The sequence below is a fragment of the Myodes glareolus genome, chromosome 2 (genome assembly GCF_982192425.1).
Source record: "Myodes glareolus chromosome 2, mMyoGla1.1, whole genome shotgun sequence".
Taxonomy (NCBI): Eukaryota; Metazoa; Chordata; class Mammalia; order Rodentia; family Cricetidae; genus Myodes; species Myodes glareolus.
In genome coordinates this window covers 23,876,093-23,897,824 of record NC_142027.1, presented here as the reverse complement: position 1 = coordinate 23,897,824, position 21,732 = coordinate 23,876,093, and positions in this window count along the sequence as shown.

Here is a 21,732-nt window from a genome sequence, read left to right as displayed (position 1 = left end):
CATGTGACTCAAATGTAGAGAGGCCAGGCCTAATGGAACAGATGTGTTCAGGTGTGAAGACAAGAGCTTCATCTGAAAGTTTTGCCTGTATTGGCCTATATTATTTGCATCTAAAACCTTTCTGATTCTAGCTTCTAAAGTCCTTTGCCTTGGTTTTTATATCTGCTTTGAATCTTCTTTGTATCTTGCCTCTACCAGCTTGATTTTTGCCTGTATCATCCAATTCCTTTATTTCTGAATTCAAGTGTTGAATAATTATTAGAACTCACTATGTGCCAAGAACATTATAGTCAAAACAAACAAACTATTCTTGCCCCAGTGGAGCTGACAGGCTAATAGGGGATAAAAAGGCAAAAATAGAAAAGTACAATAGAATGTGACAAGTATTATGTAAATGAAATATTAATTGCTGTAGAAGCTGAAAGAAGAATCTGCAAACCAGTTCTATTATATCAAGGAAAGTTCCTTAGTAGAAGTTATATCTGACTCTGGAGGAAGTTTGGAAAATGAAGACAACCTAAGCCTTTTCAAAGACCTAAGGGTAGAGGTAGAGAAGAGGGTGATAAATTAAACAAAAGGGGATATTTGGCTATCTAAGTGAAATACATTATGTTTGGAACAGAGAAATATTGAAACAAATGACAACCAAAAGGATCAGGAGAATCTAAAACAAAGGATTGTGCAAGGCTCAGTGAGGAGTTTGGACTTTACCCTCCATACCATGAAAAGCTGCTGAGTAACTTTAAGTCTAGTAACAACACAAACATAGCAGTCATCGTTTAGAAAAATCACGGCAGTGTGGACAATAAATTGAAAGGATATCTTAATATAGAACAGAAATTTGATAGCTATTAAAAATAAAATGATGAAGTGAATGAGTAAACAGAGGGCATGAAAATATGAGGGGTGAGTTGTGCCATATCTAGGCATTCTAAAGTAAAAGCAGGGAACACTCAAGGATGATATTCAGGTGTCTTATGATGAAGGCAGAAAGTTGGTGGAAAACAAAACCCCATCTGTGGACGTTCTGATGTTGACAGACCCACTGGTACTCAAGAAGCATCTTATAAGAGGAAAGAATTTCTGTATATTGCATAGAAAAGAGAATTGTCCACAGAAAGATGAATTCTAAATGTCTAAAGTGATCAACATTTAGACAGAGGATTATTAAAGATATTTTAGGAAATATGATTGCAATTTCATAGAAGACTTGCACACTTAAATGAAGAAAAAAATTGAAAATAGGGTCCTAAGGAATACCAAAACTTGAGAGTTTTGATATTAGAAGCTGAGATTTTAGTACCAGATGGGATGGAAAGAGTGTGGGGTTAATTAACAAAACAGAAAGTAAACAAAGGGAAGATGGTCCGGGAATAAAACAAGGAAAGAGTTAATTCAGTAGCAAGAAAATCTGCTCTCTTTGGCAAACCCAGTTTCTCAGAAGCTCAACTAAAAAGGTTAAAGAGTGAATGGAGCTGAGAACTCCAGGCAGTGAATGCACACAATACCTAAAAATTATTCAGAATGGAGGGAGAATTGAGAAAGTGGAGAAACTGGGGGAAGCTGCGAAACTGAGAGACAAATGCAGAGACTGTGACCACATCCAGTATGTCTGCGGGCTGTTGAAACCGAGAAGGAAAATCAAACCCCAAGACAAAGGGAAAGTGATCCGTTTTGGAGATGAGATCTGAACAGAGACTCAAGGGTTTACCTGCAGGTATAGACATAGGGTTCTTTTCTCTCTGAACCTACAGCAATGTAGCAGGCAATAATGAAGACAACAGAACGAAGAATTTGCCAGACAGTACTGACAGCTTCTTCGACATTGCTTTAGAGTGGCTGTTCCAACACTCAGAGTGAAGTCTGACTGTCCTGTGTTATTACTGATAGACAAAACCTTTCAGAGGTGACTAAATCATAGAGCACCACCCTCGTTAGTGGTCTGAGGCCATAACTCTGACAGTGGGTTACTTACTGCAGTTGTAACCTCAGTGCTAGGCTGGAGCAGGCAGGATCCTGAGGGATTGCTCGCTCGCCAGTCAGTCTAGCTCAAATGGCAAGCTTCAGTGGAATGCCTTATCACAAAAATAAGGTAGAAGGCTGATGAGATAGCCTAGCAGGTAAAAAGTGCTTGCTGAACAAGCCTGGTAAGTTGATTTCCATTTTCAGAATCCAGATAAAAGTATTGTCCTCTTACATGAGTGCTGCTACATACACACCCACAAATACATAAACACATACACACACATGCCCACACATAAATAAAATAAAACAGTAGAGAAAACAAAAGAAATTTGTAAAATTAAAGCCCCCTTTCCATTTATGGAGTCACAGCTGCTGTGGCTGCCTACACAAGACCTATGCAAGATGAAGCCAATCAGCATTCGTGCACAGCGGGGGTTGGGGAGGAACTGGCTCACCAGCCTTACCTGTGACTGAGGAGCTAAGACTGTTTTGGGCTTCTGAGGCAGAGAGTCCATTTTCTTTGTGGGTGTGGACCCTGGTAGGTCAAATATATTGCCATGGTTAGTACCACACCCAGCAGTACATGAGTAGCAAAATTTTAGGTCCATGGGTTATAATTTTTTAAAAAAGCACATGAGTCATGAATTTGTGAAGAGTAGGGAAGGACGGAAATGAATCTGGGGGAGTGACTAGGAGGAAAAGTGAATAGGAGAGAAGACAATATAAATACACTATAGGAATTTTTCAAAAAAAGAAATAACATTAATTTTAAGAGAAAAGGGTATTCAAAGCCCTAGAAATTTAAAAGGAATAATAATAAAAAAAAAAAAACTCTGTGAGCGTTTTTTTCTTAATTTCAATGTCATGGTAGCTTTCACTTAACAGAGGTAGAATCTTTAAAACTCTAAGTTTCAATGGAGGCAAGGCTTATTGGGGCTCATGGTTCTCAGTCTGAGGTCACTGGACTCCATCATTTCAGGCCTGTAAGAAGGCAGGATACTGTGGCAAAGGCACAATGAAAAAGTCACTGCTTCATAGCAGCAGGGGAGCAAAGAGAGAGAGGCAGGAATAAGCCAAATCCCCAATGTTTCCCTTCAAGGACACAACCCCAAGAACAAGACTCCTTAACAACTCTGCTGTCTTTTAATAGTGCATTCGGCTGCGATCAGTCCTGTTACAATGGGACTTAGGAGGCCATTGAGCCAGATTATAATAGTGACTTAGTCTAAGACCTACTAAAGCATCTGCAGCATAAATAATTTTTACTTTCTTATTAAATGATAGATAAATATTATTCTAACACTCATACTTTTTTAAAAGTCAGATAAAATTAGATGAAATAAAAGTATTCATTAAAAAAGACATAAATTTTATTATTAGTTTAAATAGAAAAAAAACTTTCAAGTTGCTGAAAACTGTGAGATACCGGGCTGCTAGTCACACTGTGAAGAATGGGCTGGGTAGTCTTCATCCCAACATAACTCTACAGATTCAATACTAATTTCTGGGGGGATATTTTGCCTTACATAAGAAAAAGAAAAGGAAAAGAAAACCAAACATACACAGGTGAAAAATCAATGTCTCCCTTACAAAATAGAAATTTCTTTTATTGGCATTTTGCCTGTGTGTGGCATTATCTTCTCATACCAAATAGTTTCTTCAGGTCACTGGGAGAAGAAAGCATGGATAATGACATAATGAGAAAGAAAAGAGCCCTGGGAGATATGCAGCATCATTGATTTTTAGTCAGATGCAATATTTACATCCCATTTTCTATCTATTCATTCTAAGCAAGCGCAGTTCTTACTGGTAATCAGTGGCCTCGTAGTCAAGAGCTTGGCAAGATTTCCTCAGAGCTGGGCTGTCCCTTTTCTCCTTTTTCAAATAATAGGTCATTGATTCTCTAAGGCTTGTCAAGAAACTATTACAGATTTCAAGATTAAACCAATAGTGAGGACGATAAATATAAGATTATTTTAGTGATTTATTCTCAAATTGGAGATAATCTGATATTCTTTTGACAAATACGAAGCCTAGCTGGCTTTGTGTTAAATCATCTTATGGTGGAGGCTCAGGGTGGCCCTGAGACCTAACACTCTTCGGATGCATCCCCTGAGGATGCAGTCACTTCCCTGATTCCTAGTTACTGCAAGGCTGTGCAGTTGGCTTGCTCTATCCTTTCTCCCTAGCCCTCCTCTCATTTGGCAGCCATCCCTCTGTGTGTATAGCTGTGGAGATTTGGAATCTTTCCCTTTTCCCTCTCTCTCCGAATAACTTGTTATCTCCCTAATTAAAACACCTCTTTCATTAGCTTATGATGAACTGTGCAGGGTACTGGGGGGCACTTTGTATTAAGAGGCCTATTAATGGCAATCTCGTTAGCATAAACAAGACTCTCCAAACACCAGTCTCTGTGCTTCTGTGACTGCCTTTGGCTCCTTATCCTACCTCCTTCCTAGTCCCTTAAAAAATGCACTATTGTTAATAGAATCCACAGCTTTCCCATATTCACAGCGGCTTTCAACTAGGAGAGGGAGGCGTAGGGAAGGTGCCATGATGAATCTGTGAGTATTTGTTTATACTTTGCTCTGTTCAACTTCTGTGTATTGCACGAATCAAACCAGAAAAATTAAATCTTCTTCTAATCTTATCTTATGTAGTTTTTAGTTCATAGTAAAAAAGAAAGCAATCCGAGTTAAAATGCAAAAGAAATGCTTAAACATGCGTTATAACGAAGGTTGTATTGGTTCCGTTAAAAGCAATGGCTGAACACATGTGCTCTTAGCCCTTAAGATAAGACACTGAATAAAACTTATAAATGCTTATTTTAGAGGATTTTGCAGGGCATATTATTAACTCAGAAAAGCATGGATAGTTCATTAATATAATTTTAGGATCAAAGCAATGGAAATTCTTATTTTGTGAAATAACACTAATATTAATACAGTAAGGTTTTCCATGAACTGTAGCAATCCTGCTTGAAATATAAGATAGTTATTACGTTTTTGTGTTCACTAGCTAGCTCCTTATTGGTGAAAACTTATAACTCAACAGTATTATGCATAATATTTTTGAAATTTATTCTCTTTTTAATTCTTTCAAAGTAATTCTAAGCATTTAGGACAGCAAATCATATTAAGAAACTCTCGGATTTGAGCAGGGCATAATCATTATTTTTACTCTAAATTTTTATGATTTTCAAGGGTTTGCTCTTGAGCAAATGTATATTAAAAAAGACTTCCTTACAAGCAAAACACAACCACAAATTAAAACCTAGTGGCTACAATCATATGTGAGGTTATTTTATTATGCCTATTAGATAACCGCTATTCCATATTTTACCAACAGGAACACAAGAGCATTATGCAAATGAGAATGTTATTTCTGATCAGATATGTATCTGAGGCAGCCAAGTTTTTATATCAGAGATTGTGTTCTTCTGGCCACCTAGGGAAATAAGGAGCCAGAAAAATCTGGCTTAGGCTGGAAGAAGACTAATGCACTAATATTTATTTATGAAAGCATCGTATATTCTGTTCTTCCAGGAATTATTACAGTAACAATTTCACTGCAGTATACAGCAGGAGAAGCTAGAAGCTGGGATGTTTTACTGCATGGGATAGCCACAACCCAAAATTGAAGAAAGATTAAGGAATTACTTGTGATGTCTAAAATCTTAAGACAATTTTTTTTATACTCCTTGCATTCTTTAATCAAGCTAGATTTTAACACACCAATATACTGTTACATAAGCAAAACTTTTAGTGGGTAAAAGGAACAATTTTGGTGATTAATTTGGTCTCTAGAAAGACCTGGGTGAATGGTCTTCAGATATACTCAAAACAGTAGCACTAAGGTTCTTTAATAACACTTTTCATCTCCCAAAGGAGATTATTCATGTGAATATCCGCAGTGAGTTCATTGTTGTCTACAAAAGAAGGCCTGCATTTTCTTTTAGAGCTATACAATCAAATGACCCATCAAATTAATTAATGGGATTTTTAATCTAGCACAGCTAGCATGCTAATTAACTTGTCAAGTATATATGCAAAGTCTCAACACAAGTTATTTTTAAAAGTCTTTGCAAGTGTGTGTGTATAATCACAAGTGCACGAAGCAGCTCCGAAACAATGTACAACAGCTCTGGGAGAAACAATGCCTGGCTCCTTGGAGGGAAAGAAATAGGCAAGGGGGTAATGCAAAGGGAGGTGGGGGCTGCATGGAAGAAGGACATTTTTTATTTATTAAGTATTTTTCATGTTTTGAGTGCCATGCAAAAAGGCTCAAATTAACTCTTTAGAAATTAAATTAAATCTTTGCACAGATGTATTTTTAAAAAGGAAGTAAGAATCGAGGTATGGAAATGGAAGCAGGGGGTGTAGTCAAAAGGAAGGAAGATTAAAAACAGAAGAAAAAACAAATGTCCTCCTTTTTGCTATTGCTTGATACAAAACCACCACTGTCTCGAACCCTTTCTTTTCCTATCTCTTGCCGACAAAATCTGGCCTATAGCTAGTGCTCCTTAGCTCTGCTCTGGCTGATGTCTGCAGACTTCTGTCTTACCAGAGCTGACCCGCTTCAAACATCCTTGCCTAGCTCTCCAATATCAACCAAACAAAGTCTTCCTCTCCCAGGAAACTTACATTTCTTCTTTCCTTTCACTGGAAACTCAACCTATACGCAACCACGTACTTCTTTCATCCTGCCGCCTACAGCACTTCACAAATGCTGTGGCCCTCCTCTGTGTACACGGACCTACTGGAAAGTGATCAACCTGACTCTTCGGCTCCCCCTCTCTGCTTCCCAAATGTGAAGAGCATGGTTTACCTAGAGAATTGCTCTCTTGTGAGATTAGCTACCAATGCTTCTGTTATATCTAGAGTAGAAACTAGAGAAAATAATCAATGATCTCTTTACATCAACGTATTTCTGATTTTAATTAGCCTTTCCCTTTGCTAATCACATGTGTACATAGGAAGCTTCAATCACTCTAACATTTCATTTGCAAACACTTTCTGTCCTCTAAAATATTTAGACTTTTTAGTAATAATGATCCCTACCATGTCAATGATTGGCATTACCTCTGTAGTAATATAATCTATTTTAACATTTAGCAATTATCTATATGTCTAAATATGAAATAATTTGCATATATTTAAATAATGTGAACATCATTCTACTTTATTGACATTTCTCTTGATAGTAACTAGCCAGGGTTGGGTGAAGATCAATAGTCTGCACTCTTGCAGATAGCTGAACATTGTCAAACCTAACAAGGATTAAAGGAACTTAGAGAAAAATGTTTTGAACAGCCTGGCTATGCCACTGCAGTTCTTAAACTGCTGATCCCAGCCATTCCCAAAGAATTCAGTTCTGATCTTATGCTTTTCAAAATAAAAGATTATCCTTTATACCTGAATTATTATAGATAACTCTATAGGCTCTATAGCTTAAAACTGTTCCAAATTATTTTGCTGGCTATCATCACAATAGTAATCATTTTTATATAAATGTGTAAATTGTTTTACATGCCTCAGGACAGTTTGTTGGGTCCAATATTGGTTCAGCTAATGAACTTTAAAAAGAAGAAACCTGTAATCTATAAATATAATTATGAATACTGGCTTATTGAAATGTGCTCAGTAATAGCAGTATCTCTCTAAAAGTTATATATAAGGGAATATTGACCAGCTATAGAATAAATGGAAATTTTCTGGAAGTTGAAGCATTAAATTTCTTTACAAAGAGGTAAGATCATATTATACAGTAAAGGAAATGTTTGATGCAATTCTTTAAAAAAATGTATATTTACTCAGAAAGACTGAGCACATATGAGCAGAAAACAAATGCAATAATCCACCAATTATGATGCAGCTTCACAGTGATTTAGACCTCTTGGTTATTCGTGTTCTTTTTAGAAAGTCTTTTAAGAACGTGTTAAGGCGACAATTAACCTCTGAAGAAGATAAATAGAAACAAAGTCTGCTGCTCCAATAAGCTAATCATTTCTAAAGAAAATGCTAGCAATTGAATTGTCTAGCTTGGTTTGTGGTGTTTCTGCTCAAGAGAGTGTTTAGGTATTACTAGCTACCAGGAAATCCAATCATTTTCACACTCTACTAACAGAGTGAGTTTCACACTCACATACGAACATACATGGAACTTTGCTCAGGTAGAGGAAGAGGTAGTAAAGGAAGAGGGCTTAAACTTGCATTCAAATGAAATGTTGATGAACTATGTCCAAAGCTATGATTTCAGTTGCTTGCATAACCTTCTCAAACATGCTGTCTGAAAGATTTAGTCTACTGAGGACAATGTGTGTTTTGATGTAATAGGAAAGACAAAGCAAAAAGGAGGACCATTACATTAGGGGAAATCTCTCATCACCATGAACTTTTTGATTTTGGTATGATTTTGTAGTTTTTCCAATGATCTTTCAACTTTGCTTGTTTTCCTTCAAAGCAGTCAGGAGTTGGACTAAGGACATGACTGACTATCACTGTAAAGTTTAAAAGAATTACAAAATAGATGACTTCTACTGGGTGCTACAAGTGCTACATAACTTTATCAAGACTGTGGTCATGTATTTACACATGTAAAATTCTATCAAGCTACATCCCTACAATTTATACAAGTTATTTCTTAGTTATAGTAAAGGGACAATTAGGTGAATAGGACAGGTTTTGTAAGCTGTGTGACAATATTGAAGTAAAAAAGATGGTTAATGACTCTTATTCTTGAAATAATATGTCTATCCAATCATACAGATAACAAATGAACTTTAGCCAAGGCGGTAAGATATTTTAATGACTTTAACTTAAAATGAAAACAATCTTCCACTCTCATAGTCTTTTCCTATAACCCTTTCAGGAATAGATAGCCTAGAAAGTGATAATATTGACAAGGCAATGATAATACCAATTATGTAAGAAGCTTTACTCCTTAACCAGTAGATAGAATCAAACTAATCAATCACTTTCATTCTTTTCAATTTGGACATTTCAACTCTTGACTCAGTGAATGATAAAACTGAGAATAATTCAACATATACCTGTTTTGCCTGTATAAATTGAATAAATTTACTATGTTGCTCGGAACTAACCTAAAGGAACTTGGAGGGAAGGTTGCTCACAAGGATAGGATGTCCATAGCTTTTGAATGTGGAATAGAATGGAGACAGCCGACGATCCTTTCAAATGATTTGAAATCATTTTCAAAATGCTTTCCTGTAGGTTTTTTTCAGCAGAATATACATAAATAACTTGATAATAAAGAAAGTTACCAGAGAAATTACAAAAGCACTGACTATAGATTATCTGACCATAGATATAGACTATCCTGATAAAGTATGTTATAGCTACACCAAAAATGTGAGAAAGCCAAATGCACACATCATTTGAACTAAGGTTTGCAGATCCAATAAAACTTGGATGTTCAGTCCAATGAATTCTGACCACAAGGAAGAGTACTCTAACAGTGAAACATAAAAGTGGGCATCTACAGAATTGCATCTATTTTCACACAGAATCATTTAGATAGAATGTATTCAGACCCTCAAAGAAAAGAACCCTGCCAAGAAAACAAACAAAGAAAGTGCATCACTGGTTTCTGGATAACCTTCAAATTAATCCATATGGCTTCTAGTCCACATATATAGACATCAAATCATTCATCCCAAGCTAATATGCATCTGGAATTACCTATTGACTCTATATTGATATTTCCTTAAGAATTTGTCATAGGTTGAAATCTGTATCCAGATGTTATTTGGGCTTTCTGACTTTATAAAAAATAATTCGAGATACTAGCATAGGTTAAAATAAAATTGGAATCTTTCTAATAGTTTACACATTGTGTCAATTTGATGCCTTTTGGTGTGATTTAAAAGTTTAAGAAAATTAGACAATTTGGCTGCAAGTCTTCTTTTCTTGTAACAACAAAAATAGTCGAAAAGCATTTTTATATAATTGGTGAAACATTACAATAAAGTTATTTTTATATAACTAATGATATTTCACAATGAAAAAAATGGCTTTTTGCTCAAGAAAGAAATCAGAGAAGGCCAGTCATCACAGATGTGCTGGCCTTGCACATCTTCCACCCAATCATCTCGCTTTCTTGATTCACCTACTTGATTAGCTAATTTTCAAGACCAACTTTTGGTTTCCCTTAATATCAGAAATTAACTTGCTGTGTGTGCTTTAACATATACATGTGCTCATGAACATGAATGTGTGCTCACAGCACAGTTATACCTCATAACCCTATCCAATATTCTATTCTGAGTCTGACTGAGTTTTGTAGAACCATCCACATCAGTCGAAAAGGTTTAAAGGAACATAAAATTATATGGCAACCCCACACTGAATGAAATATGAGTGGTACATAGTGTTGGCACCTGAACTAACTCTCTTGGGTATTTCTTTCTCATGCTATTTTGTGATTATAGTCCTTTTGCCTTGTTCTTCATTCTCAATATGTCTACATGAAGTTTAACAGGAATGGACTATCGTTTCTCACTCAGAGCACTAGATTAATACACACTAGAATATACCTTTAGAAATATTCTCTTTCTCCAAGGAAGGAAAAAATGCTCTGGCATAAATTCAAAAGCTGCATTTTCTTGGTTTTTGCCTTAGAGTAGAGTTGACACCCATGAGTTAAGGAAATAATTACAGAAAAGGAAATAAACCCTGAGAGAAGAGACATATAACACCCAGGAATTACAGCTTTTTGCGGTCAGCATTTTTATCTGCAGAGATAGTCTGCCTATGTATTATCTATATGGAAATACATATGGTAGCAGGTGCATGTAAAATATTCATAAATTACTTGTCAAGTGCAAGTATATATTTATATTTGATGTTTATTGTTTTTATTGCTGCATGATCAAGGCAATTTTGAGAAATTAGAAGCACAAGTTAGTTCTAGCAACAGTAATAATAAATCTAGTATCATAAAATAATTAGTTCTGTTCTGAAATATAATTTTGGAGTGACTGTCTCCATTAAATAATGGACAAAAGTACTGATGAAATACTATTTGTGAGTTTCAGGTTAAGATGATAAGTGATTTTAATTTCCTTTCCATAGAATTCAGTAAAATGAATAAAGAAAAAAACAAAAATCCCCAATTAGCAATGATTACCAAATAAGAGCGTAAAAAATTGAAATTTCATAAGCCAGTCACTTGGGAAGAGGAAGAAGTGCCTACAGTCAGTTCCACTCCAGACTGTAACTTGCTGTGGTTTGGGTCTGAGATGTCTCCTAGAGTTAGTTGCCTTTAGGGGGAAAGGGAGATGGGGTGAGAGAAGAGAGAAGAGAATGATTGGGGAGAGCTTGGGGGAATGGGATGGTTGAGACGGAGCAAGGGTTGATATGGGAGCAGTGAAGAAGATATCTTAACTAAGGGAGCCATTTTAGGGTTGGCAAGAAACTTGGCTCTAGAGGGGTTCTCAGGTGTCTAAGGGCATGTCCCCAGCTAGGTCCTTGGACAGCAGAGGAGAGGGTGCCTGAACTGGCCTTGTCCCATAGCCACACTGATGAATATCTTGCATATCACCATATAACCTTCATCCAGAGATGGATGGAGATAGAGACAGAGACCCACACTGGAGCACTGGACTGAGCTTTCAACGTCCAGATGAAGAGCAGAAAGAGGGAGAACATGAGCAAGAAAGTCAGGACCGCGAGGGGTACGTCTACCCACTGAGACAGTGTGACTGATCTAATGCAGCTCACCAAGGCCAGCTGGACTGAGACTGAATGAGCATGTGATCAAACCGGGCTCTCTGAATGTGGCTGACAATGAGAGTGGATTGAGAAGCCAATGATAATGACACCGGGTTTTGATTTTACTGCATGTACTGGCTTTTTGGGAGCCTAGTCTGTTTGGATGCACACCTTCCTAGACCTGGAGGGAGGGGGAAGGCCTTGGTCTTCCCACAGTGCAGGGCACCCTGACTTCTCTTAGGATTGGAGAGGGAGGGGGAGGGAGAGTAGGGGGAGTGGGAGGGAAATGGGAGGAATGGAGGAGGTGGAAATTTTTAATAAATAAATAAATAAAAGAAAGACATGACACATCAGGTATAGGTAGATGTGTGGATGTGACCACAGCCATTCACCTGGTTACCTAGGAAACAGAATGGTAATGAATTCCCCCCTCAGTTTATGTTTTGGTATGTAAGGCTGTTTGGAGAATAAACGCAGAGGAATTTTCAGGATGTGAACTCAGGATTTCACGAGGGATCACTGAGAATGATCTCCCTCCTGAAAAAGCCATGTGAGTTGTCTCAATTATTCCCATGCCTCCCCTCTGGTCCGGAGAAATAATTTATGGTCCAAGGACCACGACACTTTACTAGCATATGAAATTATCACAGATATTAAACAGTGCATTTTTTCACAGTTCTAAAGGTCAAAAGTCAAATATCAGTTGCCCTGGCCTCAGATTCTCTTGTTCAGATGATGATTCTGGAGGGACAGAAGCTTTTTTACCACTCCTGACTTCTGGTGGCCACAGCATCCTCCAGCCGGTGGCTGTTCCCTTCCTTTTTATAGTACAGCTGTCTCTGATCCTCTCCCATCACCTCCTCTGACATTGGCCCTCTTGCCCTTTGCTGTACGTGAAGCCCTAAATTTCATTAAGCCTGCATAGATAATATGGGATAATCTTGTATCTTTACCTTAAAATCCTTTATTCAGTCCAATCTGTGAAGCTGCCTGTGCTACATCTAAGACAACAGTCACGGGTTCCAGGTTGAGGAAGTGGACATAGCCTCCTGAGGAGAGAAGTGGATTCTATGCTGCACGTTCCCCCTGGCTTCTCACCCCAGATCTTTAATAATACCGCATCGCAGGATCTCAAGGTTGCTTCTGCGATGGAGATTGTCTTGCTAACCACAGATCTACTTATCTTCTTCCTGAATTTTGTATGTCACAAAATATTCTATCACCAATCCATAGTTTAGCATTTTGTCTAAATGAAATCATCTTTTCTTTTTCAATATGTCCCCAATGTTTTCCTCAACTGGAATTCGTTTTCTTGCACTACATGCATCGCTAATGAGCCCCCTTCTCTTACTGTTGAATGTTTCCTCAGCGCACACTCTCTGATGTTCTTTCACTGGGGTGAGGCAGTGCTTTCATGGCACTAAGCACTGTTCCATCTGTAGTTCTTAACACATTATAATTTTACACAGAATTATAATTTTATATAAGTTCATTGGTATGACTGATTTCTTCATGTTTCCTCCACTAGACGGTAAGTCTGCAGAATAAGTTCTGTGTACTGTAATTCTGTTAGCTCTCCACAGATCTTAAGCATAGAGGACATTGCAAAGTATTTGTGAAAGAAGTGGATTAATTTTCTGCCAAGAGTTGCACAAGGCTTGTACTAAATGAGAAACCCGTTTTCCATCTCCCATTATTTTATGAGCCTTTCTTTCAAATAAATTGTCTGGTTGTTTTCATTACCAGGAAAAAAATTGAATCTAATGTAATATTTTAGTGATATTTAAGAAACCTTAACCAATTTTGTGATATTTTAATATATTAGTATGTAAACAAAACAGCTTGATGTTCTGCCTGAAAGGAACATGCTGAAATGGCCTTGGATTCTACACTACCTCCCATGGTTTGAAAGGAAAGATCTCAACAAGCAATAACTCTATCAAGCCTTACACTCAATGTACCGAATCCTTAATCTCAATACTGTCAAGTTGATAGGGCCGTGGTAGTGACTAATTGAAGTGGTTATTTGGAACGCCATTTTCTAACTTTGTTCTTGTTATTGAAGGTCACCTGTCTTCATGATAGGGAACTAGGAAGAAAAATGTGGTCTTCACTATCACCCTACACTATGAGAACCCCATAGTTTTGACACAAGATGGTCTCATTTGACTGTGCCACCAACTTTAACAGCAAAGAAAGGCTTACTGTCTTGTCTTAGTTTATTGGGATAAATTTATTTAAAATCATACCATGGATCGCTCTTACACAATAAACTTTTATTTTTCACAGTTCTCAAGGTTGACAATCCCCAAGGATGAAAAAAAAAAACGGCACTAGGAAATTCAGTATCTGTTGAGATTTCTACTTCTTGTTTCACCTATGATTCCTTCTGACAAGTCCTTAAATGGTACAAGCTCCCTTATGCTGGTTTTATGGGTCACTTATCCTAATTCTGGGGTCTTTGCCTCTATAATGTAATCACATCTATGTGCAGTGCCCTGATGAGAACAAATTGAAGGGCAAGATTCTAATAGGTGACTTTGGAGAGAATTCCTATACTCAGACTATAGTGTGCTCCTAGGTTTCGTAGTTTTATCATAACTTATTACTTAAGAACATCAAAGATGTAAAACTAGAGATCATAATCGCGTAAGAATGTGCTGAAAATTTTGATTTCCTATCTCCATTCACCCTTCCCACTAAATATTTTAACAAAAAGTCATCACATTATTGCCTTTTTATCTGTAAGATCCATCAACATTTCCCATAGACAAATCTGTCATATTTCAGGTGGAAAACCCCAAACAAATGGCTGTCATCTCTTGGTATTTGGTTGATTTTGCTTTTTAATTTATTTTATTTATTTTTTCAAAATATTTATTTATTTATTATGTATAAAATATTCTGTCTGTGTGTATGCCTGCATGCCAGAAGAGGGCACCAGACCCCATTACAGATGGTTGTGAGCCACCATGTGGTTACTGGGAATTGAACTCAGGACCTTTAGAAGAACAGGCAATGCTCTTAACCTCTGAGTCATCTCTTCAGCCCCTGATTTTGCCTTTTTCTTTTAAGGCTTGTAACCAGGATAATCTGGAATTTGTAATACTTCTGCTCCAGTTCTAGGGTACTGGGAATGCCACCATACCACAGAAGTGCCTTTTGTTTTCAAGTTCTAACCCAGACAGAGAGCTTCTAAAGAAGTTTAAGAAATGATAGTAACATTACACCTTTTTAACTTTATAAATCATAATTAATAAATGATGCTTTTGCTTGATTAAATCTTACAGCCAATTAATGGCAAATAGTTACTCTGCAATTACACAGATTCCATTATTTGAAAGAAACTTTCACATGTGATAGCACAATTCAGTGTTTATGAAGACATTTCTCTATGTCTAAAGAGACACCTGTTAATGGAGTTCTAAAAATGAGACTTGGTAATTATCACTTTACTGATGATCTACTTCAGAGTTTTATTGGTTGGGTGCTTTGTCGTTTCTAATTTGGAATTTAAGGAGTGTAAGGAAAGCCTGGCTTTACTGCTGTTTCACAACAAGAGGCCGACACCTTGAACCTGCTTCGAAACATGTGAGGGGGAATGGTGGCTGTTGCTGCATCTTTAAGGGGCGGGGGGAGCTTGTATTTAAATTATCCAAGCCACTGTCATCTCTCTCCTTTTTTCAATTCCATTTCAGCTCTTCCCTGACCCGTTGCTGTCACCTCATTGTTTTACAAGTATTGATAAATGTGATAATGAGGAATGACATCTATTCACGGAGAATGTGTAAGGTCTGAAGTTACAAAGTTTTTCATTAAGAAAATGTGTTTCTAGCAGGACCAGGCACCTTGACTTAATCAGATTGGCTCCAGTTCTGTAAACAAACGGATGTTCCCTAAGCCTCATAATGTCTCTCTTTTCTTCTTCCACCCACCTTCCACTTTGGTCCTCTTAATGACACAGATGTTGTCACCGTAGTTTAAGTGCAAAGATGGGTTGCCACTCATTTTTATTCATTAAAATGAAAACGATGTGGGGCTTTCTGATGCTTTCATCCCAGAGAGGCTTTGGATGTGCAGTTCTGAGTACTCGCCCTTAAAGTGGGTTCTTATATACACAACAAATGATCACTAAGAAGAAACCAGAGAAGTAAGGTGCATGTGGAGATCAAAAATAACTCAAAAATAAATTCTTCCTTCCGTGGATTCCAAGTAGGACTGGCTGTGAAATGACCAGCCACTGTCCCCAAAGTGGGAGTGTGTGCCCCTTACCTCTATAGCTCTGTCACCTCAGGGTTTCACAGCTTAGCCTTAAATTATCAACAGATATCACGGGAACTCTGTTGTTCTCAAACCCTGGGACAAATGGCTGAGGTGCCTGTTTCACATATCAAAGTGGACCTGGATCTAGATTCTCCCAACATCCCTCAATCCCAACCTGGTACAGGATATGGTTGGCACATTCTGCTCTCTATCCCGAACTCTCCAGCCCAGGAGTTGGGCTGCCCTTGCCCCTGAGAATCTTCCCTATATAATCCAGCCATTTTGTTCCCACTTCTTTTTTTACCGTTTGCCCTCTTGGCTGCTGCTCCTGGTGTCTTGTTCTCCTTCCCCCTCCACCTCCAAACCCCCTCTCACCCTCACCCTTGCCTCTCCTCACATGGCTCAGGGTCAAGTCTACTGTCAGCTCTCCCAGATGTCTCTGCCTCTGGTGTTGCTTTTTCTTTTATCTACAATAACCCTCTTTATCATACCCTAGGAGCAGTTATATATTTCCTTTTACTTTCTTTTTTAATTCAAATTTAAGTAAAATATTGTTGCCTGTGAAATCGATATTAAAAAAATGTCCGCCCATAAGATTTTGTCCATTTTGAAAATGTACAAATTCACTTTCATCAGCAGTTAGTTTGAAAAAAGCAGTCTGGTTGTTAGACACCTGAATATCATCTATTCATGTACCATTCTTACAAGTGTATGCCTGAAAGTATTAACACTTTCAAGATGCAACTTAAGCTGTCACAAAAGATATTGATTTCATCATTGCACAGAAGTGAAATTTTTTAAAGCAACACACATACGTGAATATGTATGTACAAATAAGTTTTATTATTCACTTCCTGGTTTTCAGCTTTATATAAAGCACTTATATACAAACTAACAGATAGGTGACTCATATTTGCTCAATACCTGTTCCTACAAACTCAGTATAAAACAGTGTCATGTCTCTTCAGTATCACCCTCTTCTCCCTCTCCAGGAACACCTGCCCCAGCGGCCACGGAGGGTCACCCACCTTTGCCTTTCCCTTGCTTACGTCGGGATTTATGAGTTCTCTCCTGCTTTGTATTTCAGATCCTCAAATTCCCCAGAAATAAATTCTCAAAAATATCTCAAACAATATACACCTAGACACACATACTCTACAGTGTTTTGGAGAGAAAAGATGATTAAAAGTAACAAAAACTCACAATCATGACTGTGGGAAGGTGTGAGACAGAGATCCTTAGAATCTTTGAGTCCTTATTTTGCTTCTGGAATTAGCCAATGAAATTAGTTTTCTGCTCTTCTGTAAATCAAGGTCAGTCTGAGGTCTGGCTATTCAAGACCACTGCCTCCAATCCAATGACCAGCGTTTGATAACTGTCTCTTAGGTCTGTCTGAATTTATTTTCCTTCCTTTGATGTTATTCCCACTTAATCTATCAGCTATTCCTTTTAAGATTTTACCTAAGCTCTGTTTAACCATCTTATTAGGTTTTGACTCCTCACGAGTAACGTTCAGCTGAGACCACATAGATAAACCCCTTTCTTCATCACTGTCCCAGGCCAGAGGAAAACCGTTTCATTTCTGCCTCCCGTTGCTTCCCAGGAAATCTACAGCTATTTCGGTAAGTATTTACTTAAATAAATCTGCTGCTATTTGAGGAACTTGTTGTTTGGTGATCTCTTTGATCCTCTGTCTGCCTAATAACCACACTGAAAACAGGCTTTTGGTTCAGTCATTGTATCTCTCCTGACGATTTCCTTCTCCAATACTCGTCTCTTTTGTGTGGAGGGAGACAGTGATAAGAAAGCCTCCTTCTCCTTCAGAGCCAAACGATTTATTTTCCCATTTGAGAAATGCAAAGCCTGACAGCTGTTGAATATCTAACCAAGAAATTAGGAAAAATTTTGGAATACAATATGAAAATAAAATTCTTAATCTAAAATTATTTTTATTGAGTAAATCAAATGATTAAATAATGCTACGTTAATTGCTTATAGAGTTTGAAAAGCATTGTTTTAATTATATGCTAATTACTTCCAGCCAGTTCATATTATAAGCCTTTCAAAGGCTTTAAGCAAAAACTAAATGAGGCATATCTGTGAAACTATCGACTTGGCATGAATACAAATTTGGGATTTAATAAAACTACTCTATATACTACAAATAAACCAAAAAATGAAATATTCTCATTAATTATGTAACCTTTGCTAAACTTACTTGTTTAAATAATTGATCAATTCACATTTTTGCTGGAACCATAGCAACTGGTGCATGTATTTTGTTATGAAAAGCAGGTACCCCTGAATAAATCCATAGACATTTATGTTCTGCATACATAAACAAGATCTTTCACAAACCATTGGAATATTCCAAATATTACAAGTTTTTAAATAATAGATGCAAATAAAAAAGCAGGGAAACTAGCAGTTCCCAAAACTCAATTCTGATATTTCGTACACTCCAAAATGTAATCCAAGTTCTATCAAATGAGATTTATAGAATATTACTAACAAAAAAAAAACCACTGAAAGCCAGCCACTTGAGACAAATTTCATTAGTCAAAATTTCAATGTGGAAATTTTTCAAATGGCCTCCTGCCCCGAGTGCCATAGGAGCAATGCACTTATTAGCCCTGTGACTTTACAGTCAGAGAAAATACAACAGCACTTTACAGATTCCAGATAATTTAAAGGTACCCTGCTCTTGAGTTTTAAGAGTGATGTATACTAGGTTTACTGCGTGAGCTTATGATACCATTGTCCTTTAAAAATATATTTTAGACTTTCTTATTTTTACCTTATGTGTGAGTATTCTGCCTGAATGCCTGTATGCATCCTATGTTCTCTTAGCTGTTAAGCCATCTCTCTGGTCCCTGGCACCATAGCTCCTTACATTATGTTAAGTTAGTGTGGCATTACTTTATACCAGAATCTCAAGTTCACAGTTCAGCAGTTCACACTTGACTTTTGTCCTGTATATTCGATCCAGCTCACAAATGTTTCCTGAGGACTATAGCAATAACTTTCCTCTCTTGAGCAACTGGATCATATTAGACCCATAGAGTGTTTCTAGTGCTAGCATCACAGAATCCATTAGTATTTCAAGCCATTAGCAGTTACCATCATCTGGAATAGCTAAAACTATCACTTGACACTACCGATGCTTCCAATAAAAGAAAAGATAGTGAGAGGGGGTGGCACATTTCTTTAATTCTAGCACTTAGGAATCAGAGGAAGGCAGATCTTCAAGTTTGAGGCCAGTCTGGTCTCCAGATCATGTTCCATAGCAGCCAGGCCTACATGGAAAAATCCTGTCTCAAAAAGACAAAAATAGGTAGAAGGGGAGGGGAGAGGAAGGGAGTGGAGAAAAAATTTAGATCAATAAAAACAATAAAAATAAAAACAATAAAGTCTGTACATTCGGGCACCAGATGAAGGGGCGCGGTGCGATTGGTAATTAATGATCCGCCAGAGTAGATTAATATAAAATATACAGCTTTAATAAACAGAAGGACGACTTACACCAAAACTCCAGCGGTCCATCCAGAACGTAGAAGCCAAGCGAGAGAGGGCTGGGAAGTGCACCCTCCAGGTTTATAGGTAAACTTTTGCCTTAGGGCAACACACTCCACGGACAGAATGTGATTGGCTGAACTCCCCTATCAAATACATAAATAAATAAGACAATAGCATTATTTTAAGTAAAGAAAAAAATCAGACATCAGAAATCAGAGAAAAACACACTGCATAGATAAAATGCACTGTGGACCATGACTGGTGAATTTCTTTATGAAAACACTCTCCAACTACATGCATGCAGCCTTGGTGGTAAAATACCTAAAGTCTCCAAAAAGGAAAAAAAAAAACCTGACAAAATCTTTCGAAAATTATGATCCACAACAGTGACCAGCATAGCAACATATGACTGGGGACACAATAAATGCTCTCATATCTTGGCAGAAAATAACAGCTATCTAATAGGACTTAAGGCCTGTTCAACAGAAGGGAAGTCATGCCTGATGCTGGAAAGGAACCCAACATCCCAGAGCTAAAAAGGCCATGAATCCTACAAGAGAGCCTTATACCAACAGTTCATTAAACCAAGTTCTCACTATATTCTAAAAGCTTTGCTTCATATCCACAGAAAGCTCTCACTCCTCATCAAAGAAACTTCTACTGGCAACAGATGTACATGATTACAGAACTCCACAACTACTCAGAAATTCAGAGAACAACTGATTATGGTCAGCTCCAGTGGATAAATCTGTAACACAACACCTACTCCTAAGTTAGGGAACCCGATGGAAAGACTGAAAGAGAAGGGCCAGGAAATGTGCTGTGAGGCCTTGTCCGCAATACACAAATAGTAAGGCTGCATAAACAAGACCTAAACAATGATCACACCAACAGGGATGTTAATGTACAAGAGGAATTCGGAGACTCTGCTCCTAAACAAAGAGCTACAGGCAACTATAGACAGGAAGAGCCTCCTCATTGGTTATCTAATACCAATTTGGCAGCCCTGAGATCATGGACATACAAGTAATACTAAATGGACTGAGCAGGTTGTATCTGTATATTTATACATTTATAGGTATATATGTATAACCATTAAAGTAAAGAGGTTATGGATGTGAGATGCAGGAAGGAGGAGGATCATGGGGAGGTCAAAGGAAGCAAAAATGGGGGAAATGATACTATATTTTAATTTAAAAATAAAAATCGAAAACTAGAAAGGAATGTCTTTGAGATAAATAGTATAAAATTATATACTCATATATTTGACCTCCTTTACATCAGATTTGTTTTATTGAATTGTATGAAATCTTTACATATTTAAACCATCAGTAGTGTATGAGATATATGTTTTGCAAATACTGCTCCCCTTTTATTTTTCTTCGCATTGCCTACTAAAAAGTCAAAAGTTTAATATTGTAATTTTAGGAGTCTGTTTATAGCCCTCCCCCCAAGATAAATGTCTCTAAAGATAAGTGAACGCCACCACACATAAGTATCCAGGAAATGCAAATCAAAACTACAGTCATTTGCTACCTGATGAACTGAAATTCAGAGGAGTGATATACTAAGTGTTGGAGCTAGCTTGAAGCACTCCCAACACCCACATATTGCAAAGTTGCAGAGTCACTTTGGAGAGCCATTCACCAACTCTGATTGCATCACTCAGATATCTGCGTCCCTCAGCACCCCTCCTTCTCCTAGATATTTAGCCAAGAAAATGCCCATGTCTGTTCAATGTTGGAAAACAAATCATATATTAGAACCTGTACTAAAAATAGCCAAATCTGGAAATGCCTGTCTATTAACTTGTGAATGGGTAAAAACGTCACGGTATAACCAAACCAAGAAATAGAATTCAGCAATGAGAAGCAATTGCTTTTATAGACAACATCAGAAATGAACCTCCAATCTACTAAACAAAATGAAGAAGGTCATTGTTCATAAACACAGACTATTTAATTTCCATTACATGGAATTACACAAATCCATTCAGGTGGAATTAAATAACAGGAAAACCCTAAGGACTAGAATAGTAGGAATTGAGAAAATGGAGTAGTTGGTTGAAATTTTGAAAAGATTGCAATAGTTGCCAACATGATTTTCCCCCATCATAATTATACTATGACTTTGATGAATATTTTTTTCAAAACTCAAATTGTACATATAAGCAATCATGAATTTTGTTGCATTCAAATCACTCTTGGATCTGAAGCAAAGTGTTGTTGAAAAATCTTTAGACCGGATGAACTTGACT